Here is a 23,228-nt window from a genome sequence, read left to right as displayed (position 1 = left end):
CTCAAGCTTCCATGCCTCTGCCAATATGAGAACAGTACAGCACAGGAACAGGCTCTTCAGCCTACAATGTTACTTTGACATCAATCTCCTACCCCGCAACACTAGCAAATATTTCTACAGAGACAATATCTCACCATCTATTGATCTCACTCCCCTATAAATAATTCCAAAGCCTTGGAAATCTGAAGCCCTTATCCTTACACCATCTCTCCAACCATATATTAATTTGCCCTGTTGTCCTACCTTTACTCTCTCTGGGATGTGGCATTGGGAGTATTCGGAGATTAGTACTCTTGACATTCTGCTTCTTAAGCATTCATTACTCCTTGAAATTGTTCTATATAATTAGTGCTGGTAGACTTCACAACACACTGACTGTGCCCCCAGCCTCTCAAAACTTTTGCAGCCTCTCTGTGTATATATATTTGGCCCTGAAACCAGGAGACAACATGCCACATATGCAGTGCAGAAATTCCTGTCTACACTCCTAAATATAGAATCATTGATAGCTGACACTTTCTTGACATTTCTCATCTCTCACTGTACTGCTGAACCACCATGTTGCTGTGGTTTTGGCTCTGATTTGACTCCTCAAGGTCAATCTCAGAATTAAATCCTGGTTAGGGGAAGATGGCCTAAGGTACATCCTAAAACACGTGCCTTCTCTTTGTGGACTGTCTTCCGGTTCCTTTCTTGCACCTGGAGTGAAGACCATTGGAAACATTCATTCCACAGACAATCAGCCTTGTGAATAGATGGCAGTGCACCAGCTTCAGAACTTCCACAACCACCTTCTGACTCAATTTTCTCCAGCTGGAGACATTTACTGCCATGTGGTTGCCCAGGATACAGGAAGCATTCTGCATTCCTGACATGCCACAAGTTCAAGTCAATTCAAGTTTATTCTCATTTAACTATATACATGTATATAAAGTATATAATCATATAATGTATATAGAAACAAGACAAGGTTTCTTTCAGCCAAGGTGTAAAACATAGTACACATAACACATGATAACTTATGAAGGTAAGGATAAAATCTTCAGATGAATCACACATAAATAACAAACTAAAGTGCATAAATTAAATATTGTAAGGTACGGAACAGATTAACCGGTGACACTTTGAATATGATGCGGAGGGAGCCTGATGGCCTGAGGGAAGAAACTGCTTTCCATCCTGACCATCCTTGGTTTTGTGCATCATAGTCTCTGTCCTGATGGTTGAAAGTCAGAGAGGATGCTGGATGGATGGGGTGGGATCCTTAACAATACTCAGGGCCCTGCATATACAGCGCTGCTGATAAATGTCCCTGATGGATGCTAAGGAGTCCCCCGTGATCCTCTCAGCTGTTCTCACAGACTTTTGTAGGGACTTCTGGTCTGATGCTCAGATGCACCCATTCCAGATGGAGAAGCAACGTGGCACAACACTCTCAATGATGCTCCTGTAAAACACAGTTAAGATGGGGTGGGGGGGGGGGGGGGGGGAAGCCTTGCTTGCCTCAATCTTCTTAGGAAGTCAGGATGCTGTCTTGCTCAGGGAGGTGATAATAAGGGATCAGGTGAGGTATTACATGATATGAATGCCCAGGAACTTGGTGCACTTAACTCTTTCAACAGAGGAGCCATGTACTTTCTGAGGGAGATGGATTGTCTGCACCTCACAGTTGTGCTTTCCATGGGTCCAGGGTGCCCAACCATGCCTCAAATTATTATCTTAATTTCCCTAATCAAAATAAGTGAAGGTCTTTTTTATTAAATAAAGGGCCGCACCAAAAATTTGTCCTTCCTTCATCATGATGTCTATCTTGACTCTCGGCATCAACTAATCCTCTTTTATAACATGCACCCATCCATGCCAGCTTTAGATCTCTAACTCCCCTGATTATGGATAGCTGGTGTGGCCCGTTTAACGATTCCGGACAGTCCTACTAAGGCACCAAGGATTTAAGGAGCACCTGAACTGCAGTTCGGTGCTCAATCGTAAGCCTACTCCTGATTCCGCCTTGTGTCGGTTTTGTGCTCAGATTCTCGATCCAAATTGAAAACATGTCTCGCTCCTTGTTGTGGATACTCCAGCATTTGGGTCTAAACCATTCTCATCAAAAGGACTCGCGTTACATCCTCTTCCCCTGGGCCATTACCATCTTCTCGATCCCCTTCCCCCCCCCCCCCACATTAACCATTGACCAGATTGACCTCACGTGGAATTTCCTTCATTTCCTGCACCATATCCTCGTCTTCACAGTGATCATCCAATTTCACTCTTGGAACACAATGCCATCCAAATCCAAACATTTTGTATAGTATTTGGCATGCCAAGACTTGATTTTCACCTTCCCAGCTCTTTACCTCACCCCTCCCCCTCTTCCAGTTTCACCTATCACCTACCACTTCATACTTCCTCCTCCCCTCCTTCCACCTTCTTTCTCTGACTTCTGGTCCTTTTTTCCAGTCCTGATGAAGGGTCTTAGTCCGAAATGTCGACTGTTTACTCTTTTCCATAGATGCTGCCTGGCCTGCTGAGTTCCTCCAGCATTTTGTGTGTGTTATTCCAAAACTCTTCCTGGTCTTCTGCATTTCTTCAGATCCCTTAGATGGCCATGGGAAGAAAATCCTGAGTGATGTAATGGGGCCAGCCCACTCATTATCATGTTTTACAATTGTTATCGTTGTCTCAAGTTGTCCAGCGTCATTGTAAAACAGTTTATGATGCAAGCTAAGTCCCAGTATACTTATGGTGCATATACAGCTCTATTCTACTGTTCTAATTAAGAAAAGATTATGATCTCAAAGATACCATCTTCTGCAGAATGAGTAAAGCTGCAACTCTGCTGGAGCTTTTGTATACAGCCTCTCAGCAAACAAAAGACAAGGAAGCACATTTCTGACATTCCAGACCCAAGGACACATTTTTTAAATTCCAGTAGCTCCAAGCACAGATTTTCTCCAGCTACTGTATCTTTGACTACCCCCTGCAAAGTCAGTGAATTTTAATGAGTAGAATCGCTTCAGTCTTCACAGACAGACATTATTCTGTTTATTAATACCATACTGGCACATACCTTAAACTTGAGGTTTTCTATTCAATGTTACAAAATTATTGCTGTATGAATGACAATAAGTTATTTAAATACTCTCCTAACAAATAATTAAGCTGACAAAACAAAATTTCAGAGGTATTATAAAGTAGTTAGTCTGTGATACATTCTCTAATTACTAGTACTAACCTACTTTCAGCAAAAACTGAATGCAAACTAGTAAATATTTTGTTTTTCAATTCCTTTGCTTCAGATAATGTGAAGTGTTTCCCAAGACTGCAGCCTGAAATTCAGAGCAGAATACAAGCTGCTGAAGGAAATCAACAGATCAGACAGCTTCTGTGTTGGCAAACGAACAGTCATTGTTTCAGTTGAGTTCCTGAATCAGAGTCAAGTGTATAAAAGGGAGATAGTCACTATAAAGAGGTCTGGAGTAGGGTCAGGAGCTGGCAGTTTTCAAAGGAATCAAAGCAGTCAAAATTCCTTGGGTAGATTGGAAATTATAATAGGACTATACAGAATGGAGACCCTTCAGCCCAACTCACCCGTGCCAATCAACGTGCTTACCTGAGATACTCACATTTGCCTGGATTTCAATTATACTAGTGGCTAACTTCACCCGTTTGCTGTAAGCACTTTGTATGTTCTCCTCATGACCACTTGAGTTTTCTCCCACAGTCCAAAGAGGTATCAGTTGGTAGGTTAATTGGTCATTGTAAATTGTCTCGATTAGGCTAGGGTTAAATCAGTTGTTGCAGGCTAGCATGGCTCGAACATGGTCACTTGCCTCAATGACAGTCATCTAGTAGTGCTTGCATCCTCTGTGCTGAAGTGCCTTGAGATATTGGCCATGAAACGTATTAACTCCTGCCTGTGAAGCAACTTGGATCTTCTGCAATTTGCCTACCGGCACAAGAAGTCCACATCAAATGCCATTTAACACTGAAACATTTGGACAGCGAAGATGCATATATCAGGATGATCCTTATTAACTACAGCTTAGCATTCAATACCATCATCCCTTCAAAGCTAATCGGTAAACTTCAAGACTTTGGCCTCAATACATCTTTGTGCAATTGTATCCTCGATTTCCTCACTCGCAGACCCCAGTCAGGTCAGATTTGCAATAACATCTCCTGCACAATCTCCATCAGCACTGGTACACCCCAAGGCTGTGTGCTTAGACCCCTGCTCTACTCTTTTTATACTTATTACTGTGAGACTAAGTATAGCTCCAATGCCATATTTAACACCACTGTCATTGCCGAATCAATGGTGGTGACAAATTAGCATATAGGAGGGAAATTGATTATCTGGCTGAATGGTGCCATAATAACAACCTCTCACTCAATGTCAGAAAGACCAAGGAGCTGATTATTGATTTCAGGAGGTCCATGTCACAGTCCTCATCGGGGGATCAGAGGTGGAGAGGGTCAGCAACTTTAAATTCCTCAGTACTATCAGTTCAGATTATCAGTCCTGGGCCCAGTACTTAAGTGCAACTATGAAGAAAGCATGGCAGCACATTCTCTTCCTTAGGGGTTTGTGAACATTCCGCATGCCATCTAAAACTTCGACAATCTTCTATAGATTTGTGGCGGAGAGCATATTGACCGGTTGCATCACGGCTTGGTATGGAAACACCATGCCCTTGAATGGAAAAGCCTACAAACAGTAGTGGATACAGCAGAATCTATAACGGGTAAAGCCCCCTCCACCATTGAGCTCATCTACACAGAGTGAAGTGAGGGCTTTCGTCAGTCAGAGATGCGCATGGATATTGCGTCCTATCGGTCTAGATACGCAAGCCTGGGCAGTGCGATATGGAGGATAAGCCGGTGCCCATGTAGCAATCTCCCCTTCTCAAGGGATCTGTTGAACCCAAAGGAACCGCAGATACCAATACAATTTGGTACCAGCAGTATCATAGGATCTGCCAATCGGCATTAAACTCATGTAGGACTGCCTTAGGGACTCCAGCTCTAGATTTTTCCCTTAGGGTTTACTTCTGAAGCCTTCCCTATGAGTGGGTATAGCTGCAAAGCAGCGGAGGTCTGAGATTAGAGTTGCCCTTCTCCTGAATGAGCTGCCAGCCATGGCTGATGAGCCCCATCTGCTTGAAGCGACTGGTTTTAAGGTGCCAGAAACCTGACTTTGCCCCTTCTCCTGTCAGTACAAATGGTTCCACCAGGCTTAGGTACGAAGCCACAAGTGGAGGGCAAGAGTTGGACTTGGTTGACAGAGGCTATTCGCAATGCATGCCATTAGAAGCATTTAATAGGTAGTGAGAGCTTGTCCCCATTACCACCCCTGGCTATAACAACCTTAAGGAAAGCAGCATCCATCATCAAGGACCCGCACCATCCAGGCCATGCTCTCTTCTCACTGCTGCCATCAGGACCAAGGTACAGGAGCCTCCAGGTCCACATCAACAGGTTCAGGAGCAATTACTATCTCTTGAACCAGAGGTAATAACTTAACTTTACTCACTGCATCACTGAACTGTTCCCAGAACCTATGGACTCACTTTCAAGGACTCTTCATCTCATGTTCTCGATATTTATTGCTCATTTTTTTATTACGCAGATTTTTGTCACTTGCACGTTAGTTGCTTGTCAGTCCTTTTGGGTGTATACTTTCACTGATTCTGTTGTGATTTTTGGATTTACTGTGCATGCCGGCATCAGGATTGTACATGGTGATTCTTTCCACCAAGCCAATCTTGTATCAAATTGGCTATCTTACTCTGGAAATCATGTGGTCGCACCTTCTAGATGACTATCATGTGGGAACTTGTGAAAAACCATGTTAAAATCCATGTAGACAAAACCTACTGCCCTGGCCTCATTAAGCCTTTTGTTCACCCTGTCAAAAACCACAGCTACATTTGTCAGACATATTGTGGTGGTTGACTATTTCTTGATTAGTCCTTGCTTCAAAGTTCAAATTAATTATATTATCAAAATACAAAGAGGTTATCATCCCTCAGCAATTTCTTCTTTGGCTCCACAAACTTTCTCCAGATTCAAGGGGTAGCCATGGGCTTCAGCCATACCTGCCTTTTTGTAGGCTATGTAGAAAAGTCCATGTTCCAAGCCTTCACCAATGCTCCCCAACTCTTGCTCCACTACACTGATGCTGCTTCATGCATCCATGCTTAGCACATCAGTTTCATCAACTTTGCTTCTAACTTCCACACTGCCCTCAAATTCACTTGGCCCATTTCTGACAGCTTCTTCCCCTTTCTTGATCTATCTTCAGCTCTGGAGACAAGCTATCAACCAACATCTTTTATAAATCTTCCAATTCGCATGGCTATCTTGACTGTACCACTTCCCACTTTGTCTTCTGTAAAAATGCTATTCATTTTCTTAGATCCTTTGTCCCCACAGTATCAGTTCCCAGGATGAGGCTTTCCTTTCCAGGACATTCTTTAAAGAACAGGGTTTCCCTTGCTCCACCCTTAACTACATCTCCTTCATTTCCTGGACATCCGCACTCACTCCATCTTCCCGCTGCCTTAACAGTGATAGAGTTTTTCTTGTCTTTATCTACCAAGCTGTGAGACTCTGCATGAAACATGTCATCCTCAGCAACTTTCACCGTCTTCATTGCGACATACCATCAAACACAACTTTAACCTCTCCCCAACTTCCTGCTTTCTGCAGGGATCGCTCCATCTATAATTCCCTCATCCATTCATCCATCCCCAGTAATCTCCCAGCACTTATTCCTGCAAGCAGACAAAGTGCTATATCTGCCCATTCACCTCCTCCCTTACTTCCTTCCAGGGCCCAAACAGTCCTCCCAGGTGAGGCAACACTTTACCTGTGAATCTGCTGTGGTTGGCTATTGTATCCAGTGCTCTCAATGCAGCCTCCTATATGTTGGGGAGTGTGCTGAACTACATATACCTGTCTGGACACTCCCCCTGCTGACTGCTCCTGTGGCTCCTCCCACAGACCCCGGTATAAAGGCGATTGAGGCCTGAGCCCAGCCTCAGTCTCAGGTTGTAGTATGGTGGTCACTCACTGCTTGTTCCTTCTTCCAGTCAATAAAAGCCGATATCTCGCCTTTACGTCTCAGAGTGAGTTATTGATGGTGCATCAATTTTATTGACTGGAAGAAGGAACAAGCACTGGTTGACCACCATACTACATCCTGGAGACTGAGAGGCCGGGCTCAGGCCTCAATCGCCTTTATACAGGGGTCTGTGGGAGGAGCCACAGGAGCAGTCAGCAGGGGGCGTGTCCAGACAGGTATATGTAGTTCACCACTGTTGGGGAGTCCTGTTGTAAATTGGGAGACCACTTCATCAGGCACTTCCGCTCCATCCTTCATAAGTGGAACTTCCCAGTGGCCCAACATTTTAATGCTGATTCCCATGCCCATTCCGACATATTGCTCCATAGCTTCCTCTTGTGTCAAGATGAGGCCACTGCAGGGTAGAGCAGCAACATCTAGTATTCCATCCAGGGAGCCTCCAACCTGATGGCATGAAGATCAATTTCTCCTTCTGGTAATTTTTGTTTTCCCACTCCTCTCCCTTCTTCTTCGGTTCCCCACTCTGGCCTCTAACCTCTTATCATCTGCCTATCACCTTCCCGAGTGGCCTTCCTTCACTTTCTCCTATGGTCCACTCTCCTCTCCTATCAGGTTCCTTCATCTCTAGCCTTTTACCTTTCCCACTTAGCTTCACCTGTCTCCTTCTAGCTATCCTTCTTCCACTTTTATTCTGACATCTTCCCCCAACCTTTCCAGTCCTGAAGAAGGCCTCAGCCTGAAACAGCGACTGTTTGGTCATTTCCATATATGCTGCCTGACCTGCTGAGTTACCCCAGCATTTATTGTATGTTGCTTAGGTGATTATATACAGACATGAGATTCATTTTCTTGCAGGCATTTACAGGAAAATATAGACATGCAATCAGAAATTATGTAAAACTACACATCAACAAAGACTGACAAACAACCAATGTGCAAAAGAAGTCCAATTGTGAAAATAAAACCTAATACTGAGAACATGACTTATAAAAAGTCCTTGAAAGTGAGTCTGTAGGTCGTAGAGCTAATTCATAGTTGTTGTGAGTGAAGTGATCCACATTGGTTCAGGAGTCTGATGGTTTTAGGATGGTTCCTAAACCTGGTGGTGTGGAACCTAAATCTTCAGTATCTTCTGCCGGTAGCAAGAAGAGGGCATGGCCTGGATGGTGAAGTCTCTGAGATGGATGGTTCTTTCTCAAGGCAGGAGTCCATATAAATGTGCTCAGTGGTGGGGAGGGCTTTGTCTGATGCACAGGGCTACATTCAATGTTTCCATACCTGGTTGTGATGCACCCAGTTAGGATATCTGTAGAGGCTTGGCAAAGTTTTAGATGACATGCTGAATCTGTGCGTTCTTTGTGATGGCACCTATTATTATTATCCTTTGATATAATAATGCCAAAAAATTTAAAGTTACCGACCCTCTCCACAACTGATCCCCAAATGAGAACTGCCTCATTGACCTCTGGCTTTTTTCCTGCTGCAGTCAATAATCGACTCTGGTTTTGCTGGCTTTGAGTGACAGGTTGTTGTCGTGGCACCATTCGACCAGATTTTCAATCTCCCTACAATATGCTGATTCAACACCACATTTGATTCAGCCAACAACAGTGATTTTGTCAGCAAACTTAAATATGGCATTGGAGCTGTATTTAGCCACACAGTTATAGGTATAAAGTGAGTAGAGCAAGGGACTAAATTCACAGCCCGGTGGTACACTTTTGCTGGTGGTTGATTAAGGAGGAGATGTTTTCACCAATCTGAACTGACTGGGCCTTTAAGTGAGGAAATTAAAGATCCAGTACCTCAAGGGGGTATCAAGGTTTAGGACTTGGAGCTTATTGGTAGCTTTAAGGGAATGATAGAGTTGTATCCAGAGCCATAGTCAATGAAGGGCATCCTGATGGAAGATGCATCTTCCAGGGCCGAGTGAGGTGCCAATGAAATGGTATCTGCTGTGAGCTGCTGTGACATTTGGCAAATTGGAGTGGATTTAAGTCACTCCCCAGGCAGGAGTTGATACGTTTCATGATCAACCTCACAAGGCACTTCATCATGGTGGATGTAAATGCTTTTGGATAATAGTCATTGAGGCAGGTTACCGTATTCTTCTTGGGCTCGGGCATGATTGAAGCTTTCTTGAAGCAGGTGGGTACGTCAGAATGCTGAAATAAGAGGTTGAAGATGTCTGTAAGGACTGCACTGTTCTTCAGTTCTTGGCCAGTTACATGGTCTAGGCCAACTGCTTTCCATGGATTCACCCTCCTGAAGTCTGTCACAGGTTCATTGGGAGCTGTGGGGGCCTGTGAAACTGCCTACATGTTCTGTCAGTCAAAGCGAGTATAAAAGGCACTGAGTTCATCTGGGAGCAAAACACTGTTGTTATTTATGTTGTTTAATTTTGACTTGTAGTAAATGATGGCATTCCCACAGTTGTCGAGCATCCCTCTGAGATTCTTTAGTCTGAAATTGTCACCATGCCTGTGAGATGGCTTTCCAGAGATCATACCTGACTCTCTTCTTCTTCTTTCCTGGACAGCCTGTACTAATGGCACCGACCTAGCTCTCAGCAGATTTCAAATTCATTGGTTCATCTGGGGTTTCTGATTGGGAAAGACTCTGAATAATTTTGTGGGGCTACACTCACCCACAATTGTCTCAGTGCTGTAATATCCCATCAGACTGGATACCCGAATCCTGGTAACAATGCCTTTCATTCAATTCTATAACAACTTCCCAAATTCACAGGAAACAAAGGCTGGCTGTATAAAAGAGTCATCCTTTCCCTTGTCAATTTGGATTCTAAAGCTAAGACAGAAATTTTCAGGTTTTCAAGTTGACCTCTTGCTCCAGAACCTCAGGGATGTCCTATTTAAAGCAGAAAGGTGAAAATCAGTTTAGAAACCAATCATCAGCTACACCCAGGCTGGTATCATTAATGTTTATCTTGAAAATTGAAACTGCCTGGCTATTCAGCTGGCAAGTCAGGTTTCACAGAATTCCCTTCAACTGTTTTATCACCATGGCAACAAAATTACCTTTACAGTATAGTGGCAGTACAACAAACTTGCCTCTGGTAGGATGCTGATGATTGGTTCCTATCTATTTCCAGATGTTCACTGAAAAGTTAAGCATGCCTCTTAATTTTCTGGCATTTTTCAGCTAGAGCTACAGTTGGATTTTGTAACATTCTTGGGCTCAAGAATACAAAGTCAGGGTGGTACCTATCAGCCATCGCATCAAAGTTGGTTGCACATTCATTTAACTATGATGCCACACTAGCTTAAGAAGAAACACTGGGGACTGACACAGAAGACATTTGACAACTAACACACTACAGCAAGTTTTCACTTTTCACACATGGTATTACGAACATAAGAAAAAATAAATCAGAGCATGAGGAGGACTTCTGGCCCACTGAGCCCACTTCATTATTCAATAAGATCATGTCTCATCTGTTAGTGAAGTCATTTCCACCTATCTGCATTTTTCCCACAACTGTTAATTCCAAGTCAATCCAAAAACTGTACGGTCTTAAATTTTACCTGTCTCATTGCACAGGATCAGATATACTCTCTTGTAGCTTCAGTAACATGCTGTTCAAAAGAGCTATCATGGATGCATTCCATGAAGTCCACTTCAAGATTGCCTCAACGAACTAGATTCACCTGATCTATGTTCAAGTTAAAGTCCCCCTTGACATCTGCCATTCCATTCATATGTGCATCAAATATTTCTTGGTTTATTGCCTGTGCCACTGTACTTGGTGGCCTAAGGACAACTCCCCACTGTGATATTTTTCCCTTTACTATTCCAATCTCTAACCGGAAGAAATGAACATCTTACTCCTTAGATCTTATATCGTCTGTCATTAACACTCTGCTATCATCCTTAATGAAGAGTGCTACCTCATCTCCGTTATCTTCCTGCCTATATTTCCAGATTAGCTAATACACCAGAATATTTAATTCCTGATCATCTTCACCCTACAAACACGTTTTGGTAATGGCCACTTATCATAGCCCTTCCGATGGATTTGCACTGCAAGTTCACTGACCTTGATTAGACTCCTACTGGCATTCAGATAAAGAGCTCAAACACTGATACTTTTTCATATTCCACTTTTATTTTTCTCTTTTCTAATTTTTCTTTGGTCCCTGCATTGCTTCCCTCTGTCTTCTGCATGGATTCCCATCCTCGTCATATTACACCCTTAAGTACTCTGTATTTTTTTACATAATTTTTTTTGCATTGTCACCTATGATTTCTTAATCTACTGCAACTCCAACCTGATGGATTAAGGTGCTATAGGACTATTGTCTTCTCCAGCCTACCTATGCTTGTTTTCTTTTAGTTTTGAGTGACCAAAGGCTGTGCAGAAGTCATGATTAGGGATTAAATAAATGCCATGACAGCATAATTCTTTATTCTCTGATGATACAGCTTTACCTGAGGTTAAAAAATAAATGTAACCTTAACAATACAATTAACACCGTGACACCTGTCCCTTAATCTCTACACCTGTGTTTTCTGCGTGGATATCCCAGAGGTCAATCTAGTGACTCATCAACTCACATGTTCCCAAACTGCAGTACACTGTGACTAAAATGTTTTACAATTGAAATAAACCTCTATTAGCCATTAACAATTGTAACGGCAGATTTGTTTCTGATATAATACTAAGATTCAAGCTCCCACCCTCACCATATTTTCCTGGACTAAGCAGACTAATTTTCATTGCCTTCCTTTTTTTCCCTCTGTGGCATCTGAGCTAGCTTCCTGATAAATTTTAATCGGCCACAAAGACAAAATTTTGAATCATATGTTGTGCCCAGTTGCAGTTTCAATAATTTTAGTGGGGTCGTGCTCCTACAGGACTTCAGGTGGGGAAAACATTTTAACGGAAATGCATAATTAGAGTAGCTTTCTTAGGTGGGAAAATGCAAACTTTGAAATTTCCCACTTGAGTCCTTCTGTTCAAATAAGCCAACCATATATTGTCATATAATATTTCAGACACAAGGCAGAGTTCCAACATAATAGGTTCTTGCTTTTTTATTTTGCATAGCTGAAGTGCTCTTTCTAATTTTTTTTTAAACAGCTTCGAACTACAGTATTCACTAGTTAGAAGCTGTTGTTCCAAAAATGCTATAATTCCAAAAGCCCTGGGTATAGAAGTCAAACATTTAATCATGACTATCTTGTGAACTTGTAAAGAGTCAAAATCACAAGGGGCAGAGAAGAAGAGGCATGATTAATTTTTAGCAAATACACAGCTTTAGAGCTGGAGAGAGTGCAGAGGAATTTAACCCAGGTGTTGCCTGAATTGAGGAACTTTAGTTAAGGGAAGAGATAGGTTAGGGTAGGCTTGCTTCCGCAGAGCAAAGAGGCCTGAGGGCTGACCTAATGGAAGTCTATGAGATCACAATACATGGATAAGGTAGCTGGACAAAATCTTTTTCTCATTGGATGGATATCTAAAACAATGATAGGGTGAGAAAAAGGGAACTTTGGGGTAAGTTCTTTTCACACAGAGAGTAGTTGATATCTGAAATTGATCCTGGCAGCCAAATCAGTGGCAGGTAGCAGGCCACTGCAATGAGGTTTGAAAAGAGACCTTGGCGGGTGTTCAGGTTCATTCTGACGGCGCAATCAGTGGCAGTTCACCTCGACGAGGGATGAGGTTTCTTGCAGGTCAGCAATGTTTGTTTAACAGTAGAGAAGGGACAAGCGGGGAAGTTATTGTCGGGGCAGTCATTGTTGGGTGTAGGTTCGTGGTGAGAGTAGGAGTGTCAGACTTTTGCTCAAAGGAGACTTTGGCTAAAAAGAGGAGTTCACTCTGGGTAAGCTTCTGTTAAGGTTCCTTTGTTTCTCTGTCTTACTGTACCTAGTGTAGTAAATAGCTGTGTGTTCTTCATGCTGGACGTTGGAGTCCTGGAAGACCCGGAGTCTCTCAGGGAACTACATCTGCATGGTGCATCCAGCTGCAGCTCCTTGAGGACCATGTTAGGTATCTGGACCAGCAGTTGATGACCTTTGGCTTGTACGGGAGAGTGAGGAGATAATCGATCATAGTTATAGGGAAGTAGTCGCCCCTAAGTTGCAGGAGGCAAGTAGCTGGGTGTCTGTCAGGAGAAATGGAAATATGAATAGGCAGTTAATGTAAACTACCCTGTGACCATTCCTGTCAATAATAAGTATACCATTTTGGACACTTTTGTGGGGGTTGACCTCCCAAGGGAATGTTGTGGAGATGGATTTACTGTCACTGATAGTGATACAGTAGTGATAAGGGACTCAATAGTCAGGGAAACAGACAGGAGGTTCTATGGTGAACAGGACACCCAAATGGTATGTTACCACCCTGCAGTCAGGGTTGGGGATATCTTGGATCATGTCCACAGCATTTTGGAAAGGGAGGGGGAGAAGCCAGATGTCTTAGTGCATATTGGTATCAATGGCATAGGAAAGAAAAGCAAAGAGGCCTTGAAAAGAGACTTTAGAAACCTAGGTAGAAAGCTGAGAAGCAGGGCTTCCAGGGCAGTAATTTCTGAATTACTGCCTGTGCCGTGTGCCAGTGAGGGTAGAAACAGGATGATTTGGCAAATTAACGTGTGGCTGAGAAGCTGGTGCAGGGGGCAGGGCTTCAGGTTCTTGGATCATTGGGATCTCTTCTGGAGGAAGGTATGACCTTTTCAAAAGTAACAGGTTGCACCTGAACCAGAGGGGGACCAATATTCTTGAGGGTAGGTTTGTTAGAGCTTTTGGGGTGGGTTTAAACTAATTTGGCAGGAAGGGGTTGGAACCGGAGTGAAGGAACTCAGGATAGGAGGATGGTAGAAAAAAAACAAAGATAGCATACAGTCAGACTGTCAGGATTGGCAGGCAGATGATAGAACACAATTATAAACAGCAGTTTGAGTATCAGTGCATTCGGGATGCAGAATCAGAAAGGATAGCAAATACAGTGTTATATCTCAATGCATGGAGTATATGAAATAAGGTGGATAATCTTCTTCCACTATTACAGGTTGCTAGGTACGTGGCCATCACTGAATCGTGGCTGAAGTTATAGTTATAGTTGGTTATAGTTGGGAGCTGAATGTCCAAGGTTACATGTTGTATTGGAGGGTTAGGAAGGTAGACAGAGGGGGTGGCGTGGCTCTGCTGGTAAAGAACAGCATCAAATCAGTAGAGTGACATAGAATAGGAAGATGTTGAATCCCTGTGGGTTAAGTTAGGAATCTGCAAGGGCAAAAAGACCCTGGTGGCAGTCACATACACGTCTTCCAACAGCAGCTGGGATGTGGACCACAGATTACAATAGAAAATAGAAAAGGTATATCAAAAGGGCAATGTAATGATAGTCATGGGAGATTTCACCATGCAGGTTAATTGGGAAAATCAGGTTGGTAATGGATCTCAAGAGAGTGAGTCTGTTGAATTCTAAAAGATGGCTTTTTAGAGCAGTTTGTCATTGAGCCTACCAGGGATCAGCCATACTGGATTGGGTGCTATGTAATGAACCTGAGGTGATTAGGGAGCTTAAGATAAAAGAACCCTTAAGAACCAGTGATCACAATATGATAGAGTTCAACTTGAAATTTGATAGAGAGAAAGTAAAGTCTGACATATCAATATTACAGAGGAGTAAAGAAAATTACAGTGGTATGAGAGAGAGGTTGGCCAAAGTAAATTGGAAGGAGCTGCTGGCAGGGATGACAACAAAGCAGCAATGGTGTGTGTTTCTAGGAAAAATGAGGAAGGTGCCAGATAGACGTATTCCAAAAATGAAGTAATGGTAAAATAGTACAACTGTGGCTGACAGGGGAAGTCAAAGCTAATATAAAAACAGAAGAGAGGGCATACAACAACACAAAAATTAGGGGGAAGACAAAGGATTGGGAAGCGTTCAAAAACCTACAGAGAGCAACTAAAAGAATCATTTGGAGAGAAAGATGAAATATGAAAGCAAGCTAGCAAACAATATCAAAGTGGATAGTGAAAGCTTTTTCAAATATGTAAACAAATAAAAGAGAGATGAGAGTGGATATAGGTCTGCTAGAAAATGAGGCAGGAGCAGTAATAATGGGGGACAAGGAGATGGCAGATGAACTAAATGAGTATTTTGCATCAGTCTTCACTGTGGAAGACATTAGCAGAGTGCCAGGTATTGAAGGATGTGAGGGAAGAGAAGTGAGTGCAGTTACTATTACAAGGGAGAAAGTGCTCAAATGGCTGAAAGACTTAAGGGTACACAAGTCACAAGACTAGATGAACTGAACTCCAGGGTTCTGAACGAGGGAGCAGTAGAAATTGTGGAGGCATTAGTAATGATCTTTCAAAAATCAGTGGATTCTGGCATGGTGCCAGAGGACTGGAAAATTTGCAAATGCACTTCACTCTTTAAGAAAGGAGGAAGGCAGCAGAAAGGAAATTATAGACCAGTTAGCCTGACCTCAGTGGTTGGGAAGATGTTTTAATCAATTGTTAAGGTTGAGGCTATGGAGTTCTTGGTGACACAGACAAGATAGGACTAAGTCAGCATGGTTTCCTTGAATTTAGAAGGATGAAGAGGGATCCCATACAAACCTTTTGAATGTTGAAAGACCTAGACAGAGTAGATGTGGAAAGGATGTTTCCCATGGTGGGAGAGCCTAAGACAAGAGGAAATACTCTCAGGATAGAGGGGCGTCCATTTAAAACTGAGATGTGAGAAATGTCTTTAGCCAGAATTTGTGGAATTTATTACCATATGCAGCTGTGGAGGCTAGGTCGTTGGGTGTATTTAAGGAAGAGATTGATGGGTTCGTGATTGAAAGTGGCAACAAAGGTTATGGGGAGAAGGCTGGGGAGTGGGACTAAGAAGAAAAAGGATCAGCCATGATTGAATGGTGGAGTAGACTCAATGGGCCAAATGGCCTAATTCTACTGCTATGTCTTATGGAAACATGCTGCCAGAGAAGGTGGTGGAATCAGGAACACTACTATATTCAAGAGCCATTTTAAATAATGGCTAGAAAAGTGGTTTATTTCTGTGTATGCCTCTGAATCTTTCTACACACCCCACCCCAATGAGAGATCGAGAGAAAGGCAAAGACAGAAACAGAGAAAAAAGTTATAAAGTCATAGCGTTATACAGCACTAATATAGGTCTATTTTGACCATTTGCACTAATCCCATTCGCCTGCACTAGGACCAAAGTGGGCCTAAACGTTAACTACTTGCATAGCAGCTTTTTCAGAATTACCTTCTAACGTCTCGTGTGTTTACTGAAATAGAGGAGAAAATGAGGTGTGCAACAAATTTGGAACAAAGAAGCAGTAAGATTTTGTATATGCCTTAAAGGTCATTGCTGGTGATGGTCACTGTCTTTACTAAAAAGGTTATGCTGACAGTGGAAAATGTCTGTGTACAACTAATTTTCAGGCATAAAATGGGACATAAACATATCAATCTAACACTGGGGCAAATTTGCCCAACTTGTGCAGGCACTGACTCCATTACTAAATAGGTAAGGTAATTGCTTAGGCTTCCAGTAAGGATGTCTGATATTTGTCTTAACAAATTCGGAGTCTTGAGTTGCCTCAGTCTTTTTATTGCTATGTGTCAGTACATTTGCAATCTGCCATCCACATCATCACACATAAAGCTTCTCAATGGGAACAAATTTTAATGCATCATTTTTGGTGGAAATGGACTGGGAAGAAGGGCCATTTGGCTTTCTTACGTCATTTGTGCAGGAATCCTGCTGAGCAACATTTTAATTGCACTCTCACTGTTGTAAATCCAGAATAGGAGTACTCCTTTCACCATACATCTTCCAGTCCTTTCCATACATCCCACAAGATTCTAATGTGACTTTCCATTCAAATTATCTGCTTACCAGCAAGTCTCCTGCTGGTGAAACCTGTGAGCTTCCTATTTCTTGTATCATTTTTCATCTCCTCTTTTCTGTCCCTTTCAGACAGGTATCTTGTCTTTGTCTCATTCATTCCCACGTTAAGGCTATTGCAAAGCCAGTATTTTATCTTAGAGCATGTGCTTCAGAACTAACTGTTTTAAAAATCAGAATGAACAGCAGAATCAGATTTAATATCACTGGCATATGTTATAAAATTTGTTGATTTGCAGCAGCAATACATAATAATAACCTATAAATTACAGTAAGTAGTGTACGTATATATGTAAGTAGAGCAAAAAATTTTTTTTAAGTGAGGAAGTGTTCATGGGTTCATTGTCCATTCAGAAATCTGATGGCGGAGGGGAAGAAGCTGTTCCTGAAACAGAGTGTGAGTGTGTGTGTGTGTTTGTTTTAAAGCTCCTCTGACTCCTCGTTGATGCTAGTAATGAGAAGAGGCCATGCCCTGGGTGAAGGGGGTCCTTAACGATGGGTTCCGCCTGTTTGAGGCATTGGCTTTTGAAGGTGTCCTTGATGCTGGGGAGATTAGTGCCTATGATAGAGCTGGCTGAACTGACAACTTTCTGCAGCTTTTTCTGAATCCGTGCTGTGGCCCCTCCACACCAGACAGTGATGCAATTAGTTGGAAGGCTCTCCGTGATTCATCTCAAAAGCTCAAACTTCAAAGTAAACATTATCGGAGACCATACATGACATCACATACAGCAATGAGATTCTTTTTCCTGCAGGCATACTTAGCAAATCTATAGGACGGTAACTGTAAACAGAATCAAGGAACTACAAACTGTGCAAACGCAAAAAGGGCCAACTGAAAGTCTTGAATGACTACCGTCCTGAGCCTGACCTCACTCGCCATGAAGACCCTAGAGAGGCTTGTCCTTGCTCAACTGCAACCCCTGGTCAGATCAGCCCTCGATCTCCTGCATTTTGCCTACCAGGAGCACACTGGAGTTGACAATGCTGTCATCTGCCTGCTGAACAAAGCCTATTCCAACACGGATAAGCAATGTGAGGATCGCGTGCCTTCAATACCACATAGCACTTATTGCTGGGCTAGAGTCACCTCTGCTTCCTGAGGAGACAGAGGTCATTTGGAGTATGCTGGCCTCTCCTTCACGTGTTCTACTAGTCTGCTGTCGCCAGTACAATCTTCTACGTGATGCTGTGCTGGGGCAATGGCATCAACATGGGTGATGTCAACAGGCTCAAAAAAACTGATTAGAAATGCTGGCTCTGTTACAGGAGTCAAACTGAGCACACGGAAGGCTGTGATAGAACAAAGGACTGGACGGAAAATCCAGGGAGTTCTGGAAAATGTCTCTGCATGCCACCTTGGCTGAACAGAGGAGCACATTCAGCTATAGACTAAGACAACCATGCTGCTCCAAAGAGTGCTATATGAGGTCATTATAGAGCTTTACAGCCTCGGCTGTAAGGCTCTATAATGAGTCAACCTATAGTCGGGGAAGTGATGACCCTCTCCTGTTCGAGTGTTTAAGGTAACTTCTTTAAAAAAATTATTCCTCTTACTTCTCTTCTAATATTGTACATCTGTGAACTTGTAATGCTACTGTGACACTGTAATTTTCTTTGGGATCAATAAAGTATCTATCTATAAATAAATAGCAAAAAATAACAAATATGAAATAACATGATATGAAAGAGCATCAAATAACAAGATAACGAGTCCTTAAAGCAAGACCATCAGCTGTGGGAAGACCAGGAACAGAATGAATTTTGTTCCAGAACCCGATGGTGCCGGTCCTTGTACCTTCTATCTGATGGCAGCAGCAAGAAAAGAGGATGGCCTGGGTGGTGAGGATTTTTGATGATGGATGCTGCTTTTCTCTGGCAACATTTTATGTAGATGTACTCGATGGTTAGGAGGGCTTTACCTGTGATGTACTGAGCTAGATTTTTCTGCTCAAAGGCATTGGTGTTCCCTTACTAAGCTGTAATGCAGTCAGCACACTTTCCACACATATGTAGAAGCTTGCAAAGGATTTTGATGACAGCCGAATCGCCACAGACTCCTGAGGAGGTAGAGGCACTGTTGTGCTTTCTTTGCAATTATATTTATATGATGTGTCCAGGACAGGTCCTCTGAGATAATGACATCCAGGAGTTTAAAAACGCAAACACAAGGAAATCTGCAGGTGCTGGAAATTCAAGCAACACACACAAAATGCTGGTGGAACACAGCAGGCCAGGCAGTATCTATAGGAAGAAGTACCGTCGATGTTTCGGGCCGAGATCCTTTGTCAGCAGCATTGTATGTGTGTTTCAGGAATTTAAAGTTACTGACCCTCTCCACCTCCGATCCTCCTATGAGTGCTGGCTTATGGACCTCTGGTTTCCCTCTCCTGAAGTCCACAATCAGTCCCTTGGTTTTACTGACATTATCTGTGAGGTTGTTGGTATTACACCACTCAGCCAAATTTTAAATCTGTAGAAATTTACGAGTCTTTGGTGACATACCAAGTTTCTTCAACTGAAATATAGCTGCTGTCATGCCTTCATTGTAATTACATCAATATGTTAGGTCCAGGATAGACTTTCAGAGATGTTGACTGCCAGGAACTTGAAACTGCTCACCCTTTCCACTTCTGAACCCTCAGTGAGGACTGGAGTGTTTTCCCTCAATTTTCCTCCTGAAGTCCTCATTCAGTTCCTTGGTCTTACTGACAGTGAGTGCAAGGTTATTGCTTCAATACCACTCAACCGGGTGATCCAACTCGATACTGTATGCCTCTTCATCACCTTCTGAAATTCTGCCAACAGTATTTGTGCTATTGGCAAATTTATAGATGCCATTCGAGCTGTGTCCATGTGTCCAGCCTCACAGTCCTGGGTGTGGAGAGAGTAAAGCAGTGGGCTAAACACACATCCTTGAGGTGCACCAGAGTTGATAGTCAATGAGGAAGTTTTATTTCCAATCTGTACAGACTGTGGTCTACTTGTGAAGAAGTAAAGGATCCAGCTGCAGAAGGAGGTACTGAGGCTCAGGGTTTGAAACCTGTTGATTAGAACTGAGCGTACAATTGTGTTGATTGCTGAGCTGTAACCAATAAACAGCAGCTTGAAATAAGCATTGCTATTGTTCAGGTGATCCAAGGGCGAGTGCAGAGCTAGTAAGACTGCATCTATTGTGTAGACCTATTGTGGTGATCCAGGTCCTTGCTTAGGCAGAAGTATGACCATGACCAACCTCTCAAAGCACTTCATCACAGTAGGCGTGAGTGCAACTGGGCGGTAGTGCAGAAAAATGAACAAGAGAAGCAGAACTATGAGACCTCAGTGATTAGTCTTTTGGTTTCTAGAAAGTGCACAATAGACCATAAGAGTTAGGAGCAGAATTAAGCTATTCGGCCCTTTGGGTCAGCTCTGCCAGTTCATCGTGGCTAATGCATTTTCCTTCTCAATGCCACTCGCCAGCCTTCTCCCCATGTCCCAACTAATCATGAACCTAACAACCTCAGCTTTAAATACACCCAATGACCTGTCCTCCACAGCCACTTGTGGCAACAAATTCCACAGATTCAGCACCCTCTGCCTAAAGAAATTCCTCATCTCCATTCTAAATGGACATCCCCCTATCCTGAGGCTGTGCCCTCTGGACCTAGACTCCACTACTGTAGGAAACATCCTCTCCACAACCTTTCTATCTACAGCTTTCAATATTCAAAGGGTTACAATGAGATCTCCCTCTCATTCTTCTGAATTCCAGCAAATACAGGCCCAGAGCCTTTAAACACTCCTCATATGATAATCCTTTCATTCTCACAAACCTCTCCTGAACCCTCACCAATGTCAGCACATTCCTTCTTAAATAAGGGGCATCAATCTGCTTACAATACTCCAAATGTGGCCGAACCGGTGCCTTACAAAGCCTTAGCATTACAATCCTTGCTTCCATATGCTACAAATGATCTTTTATGGACTCCTGCCGCAAGGTCTCCCAAGTCCCTCTGCACCTCAGATTTTTTAATTTTCTTCCCATTTAATAAACCATTCTTGGGCTTCTAGCTGGGTACAGGTATCGATTTTAACCGATGTTTTGATGAGAAATTCTGCCACCTTCATCAGGGATGATGCCTGGGCATGTCTAGTCCAGTGTATTTATACCCCACTTGTCCAACCCTCCTGATTGGTTAGTCCTCATCCAATCAGGTGTCTGCTGTCTCACTTTGTTTACAGTCAAATTCCAGTTCTTAAGTAGAGTGAGACATTTGTCTTTGTTAAAATTCTTTACCTCTAGTTTTAGTTCAATGGCTTCCTTCACCAGGTGGTCCTAAACGTTCCTGGTATTACACAGTAGTTCTGTGTTGTCAGAGTCAATCCAATGGCCATTGCAAGTGCAATGCTCTGCTACTGCCAATTTCTCCAGGTAATCCAACAGATACACTTCCTGTACTCCTTGATGTGGCTTTCCACCAACCATCCCGTCTGGCCAATAAACGTTGCTCCGCATTCACAGGGAATATCGTCCTGAGTACCAGGTGATCTTTGACCTGCATAAGTTGCAATTTGAGTTTACTTAAATTATTAATTTAAGTAACGGGTATTAATCCCGTATTTCTTCAGGATCTTAATTGGACGAGGACTACCCATTCAGGAGGGATGGATGATGGGGGTATAAATGCCACTGGACTAGACATGCCTAGGCATTATCCCTGATGAAGATGGCAGAGTTTGTCATTGAAACATCAGTTAAAAGCTATACCTGTACCCATCTGGAAGCCTGAGAAAAGTTTATTCGTCATACATGCCGGGAAAGCAGTAGATCCTTTTTCAGTCTTTGCTTTTATTCTTTCTACTGAAGAGCATGATCATACACTTCCCAACACTGTATTACATCTGCCGCTTCTTTGCCCTTCTCCTAATCAGTCTAAGGGCTGCTGCAGACTCCCTGCTTCCTCAACATTACCTGCCGCTCCACGTATCTTTGTATCTTCTGCAAACGTGGCCACAAAGCCATCAATTCCTCAATCCAACTCATTGACATATAATGTAAAAAGAAGTCCCAACACCGAACCCTGCAGAGCACCACTACTCAACAGCAGCCAACCAGAATGGGCCCCCTTTATTCCTACTGTTTGTCTCCTGCCAATCAGCTGATCCACTATCTGTGCTTGCATCTTTCCTGGAATACCACGGGCTCTTAGATTTTTAAGCAGCCTCATGTGCAGCACCTTGCCAAAGGTCTTCCAAAAATCCAAGTACACAACATCCACCGATTCTCCTTTGTCTATCCTGCTTGTTATTTCCTGAAAGAATTCCATCAGATTTGTCAGGCAAGATTTTCCCTTAAGGAAACCATGTTGACTTTGGCCTATTTTATCTTGTGCCTCCACGTACACTGCAACCTCATCCTCAACAATCAACTCCAACATCTTCCCAGCCACTAACGTGAGGTTAACTGTCTATAATTTCCTTTCTTCTGCCTCTCTCCCTTCTTGAAGAATGGAGTGAAAGTTGCTATTTTCCGGTCAAGAACCACGCCAGAATCTAGTGATTCTTGAAAGATCATTACTAATACCTCCACAATCTGTCCAGGTGCATCTTACAGAATCTTGGGGTGGAACTACCTTCAGACCTATAAGCTTCCCAAAAATATTCTCCCTAGAATTAGCAATTACATTCGCTTCTGCACCCTGACACCCCTGGACTTCCAGCATTCTGCTAGTGTCTTCCATTGTGAAGACAGGTGCAAAATACTTTAGTTATTCTGCCATTTCCTTGCCCCCCAGTACTACCTCTTCAGCATCATTTTGCAGTGTTCTGATATTTACTCTCACCTTTTTTTTTATTCTTAATACTTCATATCCGAAAAAGTTTGGATATCCTCTTTGATATTATTGGCTAGCTTACCTTCATATTTCATCTTTTTCTGTGGGTTTTAAAAGCTTCCTAATCCTCTAACTTTCCACTTATTTTTTGCTCTATTATATGCCCTCTCTTTTGGTTTTATGTTCTTTTTGAATTCCTTTGTCACCATGGCTGTGTCATTCTGCCTTGAGAATACATCTTCTTTGGGTTGTAGCTTGGCTTTCTCAATTGCTCCCAGAAACTCTAGTCAGTGTTGTTCTGCCATCATCCCTACCAGTGTCTCCTTCCAATCAACTTTGGTCAGCTCCCTTCTATAATTCCCATGACTTCACTGTAATACTGATACATCTGGCTTTAACTTCTCCCTCTCAAATTGCAGGGTGAAGGCAA

Source organism: Hypanus sabinus, chromosome 15, assembly GCF_030144855.1.
Source record: "Hypanus sabinus isolate sHypSab1 chromosome 15, sHypSab1.hap1, whole genome shotgun sequence".
NCBI classification, from domain to species: domain Eukaryota; kingdom Metazoa; phylum Chordata; class Chondrichthyes; order Myliobatiformes; family Dasyatidae; genus Hypanus; species Hypanus sabinus.
This window is presented reverse-complemented; position numbering follows the sequence as displayed.